The sequence below is a fragment of the Solanum stenotomum genome, chromosome 10 (genome assembly GCF_019186545.1).
Source record: "Solanum stenotomum isolate F172 chromosome 10, ASM1918654v1, whole genome shotgun sequence".
NCBI lineage: Eukaryota > Viridiplantae > Streptophyta > Magnoliopsida > Solanales > Solanaceae > Solanum > Solanum stenotomum.
In genome coordinates this window covers 13,105,963-13,116,709 of record NC_064291.1, presented here as the reverse complement: position 1 = coordinate 13,116,709, position 10,747 = coordinate 13,105,963, and positions in this window count along the sequence as shown.

Here is a 10,747-nt window from a genome sequence, read left to right as displayed (position 1 = left end):
TTATTTAGAAAGTTTAGTAGTACCTGTTTCCACCAATAAATGCTTTATATTTTTTCTTTAGCAAGAGTCAATCCATGTAATAAGGCTAACAGTTCTGCATGGTACGCACTTTCCACTTTGGTTTTACAAGCAAACCATGTTATCTACTCTCCTGCTTGGTTCCTTATTACTCCTTCGGTACCTCCATTAATTGTTTTAGGCTCAAAAGATCTGTCAATGTTCAACTTGAAGTATTCATCAGGGGGTTTAGACCATGTGATAGGGATCGATTGTTTTGGATGATTTGTTTTCGAAGGATTAGAAATATGAAGGAATTAAAGTGCTTGAAAAAGATATGTTTTGAATTATTTTGGTAATGTTATTTGGAGGGTGAGGTTTAAACACGTTACTATTTCTTGTTTTCCGAATATTCCAAAAAATAATTGGTGTTAGAACAGTTGTAGGCATTCTAAGATTGTTTCTAGTTCTGGACATGGTCTTGGAGTGGCATAGGCGATATATATTGTTGTCAAAGTCATTACTGTCTATATTTATGTTGAACTTATTCCAGATTGTAGTAGCAACATGGCAGTTTGCAAAGATGCGAATAGTAGTTTCATCTCAATTCGGGCAACTAATACAATTTCTGTGATTGGTGATATTTCTATAAAAAAAAAAAGTGAGGAGGAGGTAGGGAGTTTATTGAGAAGAAGAAGCCAAATAAAGAATTTTATTTTGTTTAAAGTCCTGAGTTTCCAAATCCAAGTATTAGTATTTGGAAGACTTGTAAGAATGTCGTTATTTGCTTTTAAGAAGAGTTTATAGGCGTTGTTAGTGCTAAATTTCCCATTGCTATTTTGGTTCTAGTAATAAACATCAGTTTTTGGTGTAGAGACTTGGATATAGGTATTTTGAATAGAGTTAATAATTTCGCGGGGTATTTCAAAGGAGACATAAGTTAAGTTCCAAATATTGTTATTCATTATATCCGACACTACAAGCTTAGTATTTGTCTTATTTAACGGGTTGTGGATAACTTCACGAAGAGTGTATGACCCTTTGATCCATCTTTCATTCTATAGATGGATTTTTGTGACGTCACCCACGTTCCATGAGATCCCTTTATGAAATAGGGGTATGCCTTAACGATACTTATCCAAATATAGGAGTCGTAGGTATGGTATTTGTTTGAGAAAGTTCTATTATTTCTATTTATATATTTTTTGGACATAACTTTTACCAAAAGACGATCGTTTGTTATTTAGAAATCTCCAATGTAAGCTAGCTAGTAAGGATATATTTTACCCATTAGTGTTTTTGAGTCCTAAGCCCCCCTGATCTATAGGGGTGGTACAAGCATTCCAATTTATTAAATGAAGTTTTCTCTTTTTCGGTGTTAATCCCCAAAGAAAGTTCCGTTGGATACGATCAATATGGTTTATAGTAGTTTGGGGCAGTAAGTTGCATTGCATTGCATATGTGGGAATAGTAGAAAGGATGAATTTGATAAGAATGGTTCTTCCCGCTAGAGAAAGGAAGCGAGTTTTACATGCATGCACTAAGCTTCTTATTCATATGGTCTATAATGTATTGATAATCAAGACTTTTCGAATGATGATTTGTTATAGGTAGTCCTAGGTATTTCTCCATTTTCTCATATTGCCGAATATTCATCATTGTGGAAAGGTCATTTCTATCTTGAAGGCTAACATTTGTTGAAAACATAATTGAGGATTTACTGAAGTTTATTTTTTGGCATGATTGTTTCGATAAGGTGTTGAAGATGTGGATTATTGAGGATGCATTTAAAGTGTCGGCTTTAGCAACGAGGATAATATCGTCCGCAAAGAGAAGGTGAGATATAGGAACTTCCATTCTACCAATTCTAATGGGATGCCATAGGCTTTCTTGAATGGCGAAGTGAATGAGTCTGGAGAGAGATTCCATACATAAAATAAATAAATAGGGTGATAACGGGTCTCCTTGCCTTAATCCTCTCGATGGAAGGAAGAATTTTGTCGGGATGCCATTCACGTATGGATATTGAGGAGGTAGAGATGCAAGACATGATTAATTTGATAATATTATTAGGAAAATTTAGAATAATGAGGGATTGCCTTATGAAATACAATTCTAATCTGTCGAAAGCTTTCTCTAGGTCGATTTTGAGAAGCATTTTACCAAATTTTCCTTTGGATTTTTGGAAGGAATAGATAGCTTCTTGAACAATTATTGTGTTGTCTAAAGCTCGTCTATCATGGATGAAGCTGCATTGTTGGGGGCTAATGATATCATCTAAGTATTTAATATTTTTCCCTTGTATTTGAACTATGTCGACCTGAATTCTCAAGAATGAGATACGTAGGCGGCCTATGTCGGCCTCGGTTGGTTTCTTTGTAAATTTCTTATTTTTGTTAATCCTCAAGAGGGGTAACTACATTTGACTTGATTACTGCTCAACGGGATACGTAGGCGCCACAACGGCTCGGTCATATCTTCCGTAAGATTTCTATTTTTTTTCCTTTACGATAGAAACTGGGACAATTTTTTTGAGAGGGACTCAAAAGTTCTCAAGAAGAAGCTCTCTCCAACAAAGTCGAGACTGAAATTACGTTGAGAATTGCAACTGGGACAGAATTTTTGAGAAGATCTCAAAAATTCCATAGTTTGTTCATCAACAGTTAAAGATACACCAAGGCCGTTAACTGGGACAAAAAATTTTAAGGATGACCTCAAAAATTTCAATAAGGTTTATCGGCAGATTTAGAGCAACTTTGAATACTTTCCAGCAAGTAATCAAATAGATCTCGAGACAACACCTCCAAACGACGTTCATTAAGCTTGACGTGACATGACACTTGGCAATGACCTTTTCCAAACATTACTTTTGAAAATCTATTTTTCTTAAAATCTTTTTCTTTATGTTCTAATTATTTTGCATAAAAATATTTTGTCTTATCTCTCAAGAGGTGGGAGATAGAAGAAATCAACCAGCGATAGCAAGACAAGGAACGGACAACCGAAGAGATCGACACATATCAGTTCATTTTAAAAAAAAACACTAACAATTTTTCTGTGGATGCAGGTTTATAGGTTTACCTCAAAATCAACATATTCCTCCATTCAATGAATATCGAGAAGTCAAAGGGCGAAGAGCTCCTCAAAATTGATAGTTTTTCTGTGGATGCAGGAAATATTTTAGGCTTCTCATACCAAAGAATTGGGGGATATGAATAGCATTATTTCATTCAAAATTCTCAACAAGGCGAGGTCCATAATGAATATGCAATAATGTTCGGAAATTGAACAAATGAAAACCTTGAAGAAAGAAATTTTATTTGTTTTCCAGCAACTAAAGATACCTGGAAGACATTTATCTGCATTATATTATCAAATATGATAATCTTCTTACCCTGAAAGTTATTTATATCTTATTGTCGAATGAGACGATACCACTACCCTGAGAGTCATTTATATCGTATTGTTAAATGAGATGATACCACTACTCCGAGGGTCATTTTTATTTATATTGTCGATTGAGACGATATCACCGTCCAAGAGATACCCAGAAGATCACCTATGTTATTGGGTGAAGCATCATCTTCGTTCGGTATCAGAAAGGCATCATCAAAAGATTCATGCATAGCAAGAGAAAGAAGACATGCATTGCAAGAGAAAGAAGTCATGCATAGCAAGAGAAATAAGTCATGCATCGCGGAAAAGGAAATCATGCATTGCGAAGAGAAAGAGTCATTCATAGCAAAGAGAAGAAAGTCATGCATCGCAGAGAAGTCATGTATAGCAAGAGAAAGAAGTCATGCATTGCGAGAGAAGGAAAACCATGCATAGCAAATAGAAGGAGTCATGCATTGCAAGAGAAAAGAGTCATGCATTCCAAGAGAAAAGAGTCATGCATCGCGAGAGAAAAGTTATGCATCGCAAGAGAAAGACTTACCCATCACGAGAAGATCAACTGCATCATTTTTCTTTGCAAAAATGTCATCAAGAGAACTATCATCATATTACATCAGCCTATTTTATTACTTTGACATCAAAGGAAGAGTACATTGAAGATTATATTGCAAATATGAGACACAAGCTTTATTTGCTTTACGTCAAACCCGGTGGAGTTGACGTCAAAAGATCAAGGAAAACAATTAAGTGTCAACACAATAAAAGACACTGTCTCCCAGAGAGCATCCCAAGAGGATGAATTCTCAAAGCAAACCACAGGTGCGGACGACATCAAAAGGATGCAGCACAACGTTGAACTTTTTCTTAGTAGCGAACTGGAACATAGTCCAAAGAAGGGTGCCAAACTCTTAGGACACGAGCTGAGGAGCGACTTCCGCCACAATCAAACCACACCCCTATCTAAAGGCATGTGGGTTCTCTTTAAGTTTATCAGTTTCAGTTTTGCATCCGAAAATTTTGGTCTCCACCGGAAGCAGCTTTCCAATCCAAGTGACAATGCGCCAAGAGCTTTGGAAATTATGTCCGTGTAAGTTCTTAATTATGGGTGTGAAGCGCGCTACATTCATGACTAAGAGATTGCAAACCTCCTTTTTGTACTTGACTTACCTTGTCGCTTCTCCCGAACCAAAGGTTATCTTGCATAATAGATTTCCTTTTCAACTGATTAAGTCGATGTTGAAACTCAGTTGTATTCCATCATTCGCTCTTAAATCTTATTCTCGAGCATTCCGATCTCTTCATAATCTGATATTGGGATGACTTTTGAATTCTTTCAAATCGTGCGTCAAATCAAGCGTATCGAACTACAAGTGGCCTGAATTCTCATATAACCTGAGATATGTAGGAAACCCATTTCCGAGGTTCGGCCATAATTCATAAAGTTTGCACCAAAAGCTCTTTTCTGACAGATGAAGATGTGATCGGTCAAAATTGGATGTGTCAATTTCATTTGCCTCGAATTTCTTTCATCAATCCAAGTCAAACGAGGGACAGTGACACCTAATTTTGAACCTCCACAATATATATTAATCATCAAGCTTCTTAAATTCTAAGAGATTTAAAATAATTAACTTTATAAGATTCAAAATATTTTTCAAGTCATTTTAAATGGTTTCGTCACTTTTTATAATTTTTAAATAATATATATGTCTTAAATAGTTATGTATATAATTAGTATATTTCATGAATATTCGAAATTGTCTCAAAAAGATTTTAGTTTTAGTTAAATATTTTGTTAATTAGTTTGGTTTAAGCAATAGTTTATATCTTTAAATTAATTAGTATATAATTCAGTTAATTATTTTATTTCGTTAAGATTAAGAAACTCGTTAATTAATCAATATTAATTTATTTTATTTAATCTTAGTCGAATTCACTAACTAAATCAATTTGGCTATCCCTTAGTCTTTGGTTGGCAATAATTGCAATTAGTTGGGCCGTTCATTCAAATCTTCAGTAGCCCACAACCCCAATACCATTGCGCAGCCTCTTTGTCCATTTTTCCCACATCCCATTTGAATTTGCAACACAGCCCACCAATTTCCAGCCAACCCAACCCCCTGAATCGACCCAGCCCATCCCTTTTTCCCTCAACCCGACCCACCTTTCCAATTCTAAAGAAAACCCAAAACAGACGCGTAAAATTTACCTAAAACAGACCCCACCCCTGTTCATCTTCTTTACGCCAACGACAACAATTCCAAAGGCGTTGTACAACGGCAGCAGCAGCAAGGGCAACATGCTTTCGTCCTTGGGGCTGCGAGATGATGTCACGTCGAGTCCCAAGGACGGAAGATCGATCCCAATCGCCCATTTCCCTTTTCTCTTTCGGATCGAGTCAAAATTGCAGAGAAAGGATGTCTCCCCCAAATTGGAAAAAGAATTTTTCAAGTTTTGAATTTCGAATCCGACCTAATTTCACCGAAATTCCCCCCAAAATCCGAACCCTATTTCCCCTATATATTTGCTTGTTGTTCACTCGGAGGGGGGGAATTTTTTAGTTGGATTTTTGGAGCAAAAACAGACACTACATTCATAGCTTAAGTAGAAAAATAGCTGAAATATAAACATAAAAATACGTTCAGGCCGGGGAGAATTTAGTTATGACCGGAGTATCACGTTTTCTACTTCGTTTTGAGTCGGTTTTTCTCAAATCCATTCGAGTCTGAGATTCTGCCCGAAGTTTGGTTTGATTGTTCGTGTTCGACTTTTCTTTTGGTGGTGAAAGTCGCCGTTCGTTCCAGCTTGCATAGTCCCGTTCGCTGCCCCCAAAAGGTAATATTCCATTTTCCAATTTTGGTTTCTTTCGTAGTGAGCTAATAGTTGCATAGTTTTATGGTTTTATGTTGTAATACTTCTGTTTAACTGATTTGAGGACTGCTTACTTCTTGATCGTTGCGAGTCATTCGAATGTTAGGATTTTGAGAATATTTTGACTTGGTGTCGGCTGCAATTAGTGTTGTAAATCGCTTGTGATTCAAAATGTTGTTGTTTCGTTTGTCCGAAGTTTTCCTGTTCCCGTCTGGTGTTGAGTTATTTCCTCGCTGTTAAGATCTTTGCCTCGCTGATGTCCTTTGTGCTTAGTTTTGAGTCATATTTCAATCAGAAAATTTTGAATATAGTTTGCTTATGATAATATCAGTCGTGTACCTTTATTATCTTTCATGTCGGGTTAGCTTTTGATGAGTTTGTTTAAAGTAAAGTGAGTGAAAAATGATGTCGATAAGCTATCTATTTCAAGCTACTTGAACTTGATTTTGTTTGGGTTGAGCGTTTATTGTTAAAAAGCTCCTCCCGTTCTGGTAAGGTTATGTTCATATAGCTGTAGTACCTTCACTTGTGAATCATGCTAAGACGGAATTTTAACAGTTGTCCCTAAGTTAGTTTCGATTTAAAATACTTGGTTTTCTCTTTCTTTCACTCCTTGTTGTTTGATGGCTCTTATTTTTGTATTTCCTACACAAATCTTTATCATCTTTTTGCTTGATAACCTTTCTTAAATGAATTATTGGTTGTAGCGTAGTTAGTGCAAAGCTTGAGCCTCTTGCCATTTGTTTTCCTCCTCGATTTTCCTAGCCTATTTCAAGTTGTAAATTATTGCCTGCTCTTTAGTTGATTATACACATTGCCCGGTTTTCTCTAGATTTGATGTGTAGGTAGCTTTATTGCCGAGTTAATGTCTTAAAAGATCATTAAACTTTGAGAAATTATCTTGAAACAAAGTCCAATGACTTTATTAGATAATTTCTCACAAGTTTAGTGACATTTTAAGATATTAACTCCCTTATTGCCTAATTAAGTATTCTCGGATCAGAATGCGGAATTGGTTATGTCTCACCCTAATTAGTCTGGGTTGATCCATATCGTGTGGTATTTCAAGCTTGAATAAATAAATTGCTCTCCATATCTATTTGTCTATTCTGATACTACCATATTACCACCATATGTTAGTCTTATTCTTGTTCTCATGGCATTTTGACAACATAAAAAAAAATTATTATTTATTGATTTTTTTATGGCAGTAGCTTGCTAGCTTGCTCTAGTGTTATTATTTAACGAAAATTTTCAGTATTTTGATTAAAGGTCGTCGACTTAGTTAGCATTTTTTTTTTCTAAAAAAATAATAGCATCTGCTTACTATCTTTTACTTATTTGGTTGTTTAGTCATTCGCGTGTGATTATCTCTTTTTCCTTATTAATAAGTATACTACCAAGTTGTCACATTGATGTGCTAGTGCCTCTTTTGGTCACTCCTTCAAAATTTGTTGTTTTCCAGCGTACCTCGTTATGGTCTCTTTTAGTGGATTATTTGTTGGTCTCCTCGAGTCAAGGCATATATAATTTATAGTTGGATGCTTTTTATTCTATATTTATATTAGACTGTATACTAATCCTTTGTCCTTTCCTTTCGTTGCATGTGAAATTCATTCGAGTTCACTATGTGCTCATCCTTCCCTTTGCATTTCAGAGAGCCATAAAGACTTAAATTCCAATCTTCCGAGTCGGCCAGTTATAAAAAAAATGACGAACAGGTCCCGGATCTTGAAAGAATGTGCAGCAGATCGAAAATTTGGTCCTAAAAGTTGTATTTTGTTATTTTTGGGCCTAAGCCCTTGTTATTTTTTATTGTCGTGTTAGAAGTTTAGGACAGGTGAAAAAATTGGGCCTAAAGTCCAAAGGAAACTTTTTTTATGTTAGTCTAGGACAGGTGTAGGTGACTCAAATGGGCCAAAATCCCAAAATGAAAATGGGCCCAATTATTGGTCCAGGCGAACAGAAAAAACCAAACTTGTGCCCGAGTCTCCTTCCCTCTTTATTTTATCGTGTTTGTCTGCTTGTCAAATTTTGCCACTAATCTTAAGATCAACAATTCAAATCCCCGAGAGACGTCCATTTTGCTTTAAAAAATTAACTAAATCAATCACCTCTTAACAAGACTTAAAGGAATAATTTTGCAAGATAGCTCACTTAGTTAATATTTAAATATTTCCCCTTTTAAAATAGTTCAATTTCGCAATTTAAGTTAAGTTAAATTATTTTTGCCAAGTAATTAATTACTGGACAACCGCGTGTTAGCGGGCATTTCGGGTGCTTTCAAACCCTTTCCGGAATGGTAATATGAATCCAGAACCCCTTTTAAGTTTTCATTAGATTTCTGTTCTAGTCTTTTGAAAAAATCAATTTTCTTAATTTTACTTTAAAAATTAAGTGGCGACTCTTCAACCAGTCTAAAGTATTATTTTAAATAAAACACACAGTATATATCTATGACTATGTTTATTTTTTGCGTACATTATAGAAAAGTAAAATTTAGTCTTGGAGTTTACCTCAATAGTTGAGTGAATTTCTTGCTCGGTTAGAACGTATGGTTCAATTGTGATCTCTGAGCTCCTCTAAAAGAGAGCAATTCCACTTGAATATATCTTGTTGCTAGGACTTGAATAACATCAGTGAATTCCAGTGTCTGAAGTAATGTATCTTGGTCCTCCATTGTAGTTTCAGTAAGAGCTAGTATAGTAGGATTATTGCAATCTAGAAGTGCTCGCACATAAAACCTATATTATGGGCGCCTCTACAGTTCCATAGAAGTATCTTCATTGATATTTGTTCTTATGTTGTTGGGATCCCTCCTGGTGCCAATGTCATCTCCAGGTTCACCCTGGAGTTACTCGATTCTGCTTCCATTTCCTTCAAAGGTTGTTTGTCCTTCCTTGTTGGAATAATCAGTGTCACAAATTTTAGTGGTGCATGGGAGTTGTAGTAGCATATGTTCAAGGATGTCTTTGTGATTTCCTTAGGGACTTTGATTAGGAATTTCCTTTCTATATTTTGTTGCAAATCTACTATCAGGGAATTCCTCAGATACAATGCTTGAATGTATTTCCCTGGGATGTTTGGTTCCTCTTCTTTCGTTGAGTGATTCATTCTAAATGTACAAGGGATAATGATTCCGCATTTGGGGTAAAACCTAGTTCTCCATATTGTCTTTTTCCTCGTTGAGAGTGGTCTTGTTGTTGTAGTAAGTTGTTCCCTCCATGTCCATAATTAGTTGTAAGGAGTAGTTCGCAAAGCAATTGAGTTGGTGTATAAGTTGGAGGAGCTGCATGTTCAAGTTGGAGAGTCATGCTAGTTGGTGGAGAATGTGATAGAACTCCAAAGTTGTCAGTTCTTGAGCGAGTTCCAGTTGGATTGCAGCTAGTCTTATGATGCTTCCAGTAAGCCTCTCCTGTATTAGTGGTGGAAGAAGAGTCGGATTAAATTGGTTTGGTGGCAAGTTGGTTATCCCCTCTATAGTTGCAAAAGAGATTTGAACTGCTTGAGGAAATGCTGAAAAGAGATATGTGTTCTGGGTTATGTAGTTATGATAGAAGGGGGTCAGAGGATTGGTAAGGTATTGAAATGCCGGATGGCGCCAAATGTAGTTTGGAGTTTCCATCGTAATCGACAATTGGTGGGGATCAATTGGAAAGTTTGGTTGATATTATGGCAGCAGTGGTGGTGGGTTTGAGTGTTGGAATTTGTTGTTGTTCACAGTCATACGGTGATGAGGGTTGCTGGTGTCACGACCCGAGCCTACACCATGGACATGGCCGACACTCGAGAACCATTGATGGTCCCCAAGCGAACCCTCATCCTGGCTGACTAAAAGCGGAAGACTAACTCAAGCATAAAAGCTTAAAAAATGAATAAAAATTCATGAAACTTAAATACAAAGCTTTAATTCAAAAGAAAACTCCGAATAATATAATATATTCATATCTCCCCAAAATAGGCAACTCATGTCTTTGATAAAATTAATAAGATAAATGAAACAGACTTCTCAAACTCTACTATCTATCTATAAAGCCTCTAAATAACAAAGATGTAAGTCGGGACAAGACCCACGACATCCTAACAAAACTGAAAAGTAAATGAAATCCTCCGGAAGCAAAGAGATTCACCATAACCATAGCTAACTCGAACTCCTTGTGGTATCAATGAAACTTCTGTTGATAATCCCGAATACCTGGATCTGCATCATGAAAGGATGCAGGCCAAATGGCTCAGTACGTGCAATGTACGAGCATGTAAGGGGAATGCTGAAGCATAACATAAGCTTGAACTTGATAAAAATGAAACATACTTACCTCTTTTCAAACTTACTCAACTCAAGGAATATTCAAGAATACTCAAAACTACTAAAACTTACTCAACTCAGAAGTATTCAAGGATACGATACTCAATTCAGTAATAAGGTTCTCAACTCAGTGAACCTCAACAAAGGTACTCGACACAATGAAGCACAAATCATCTC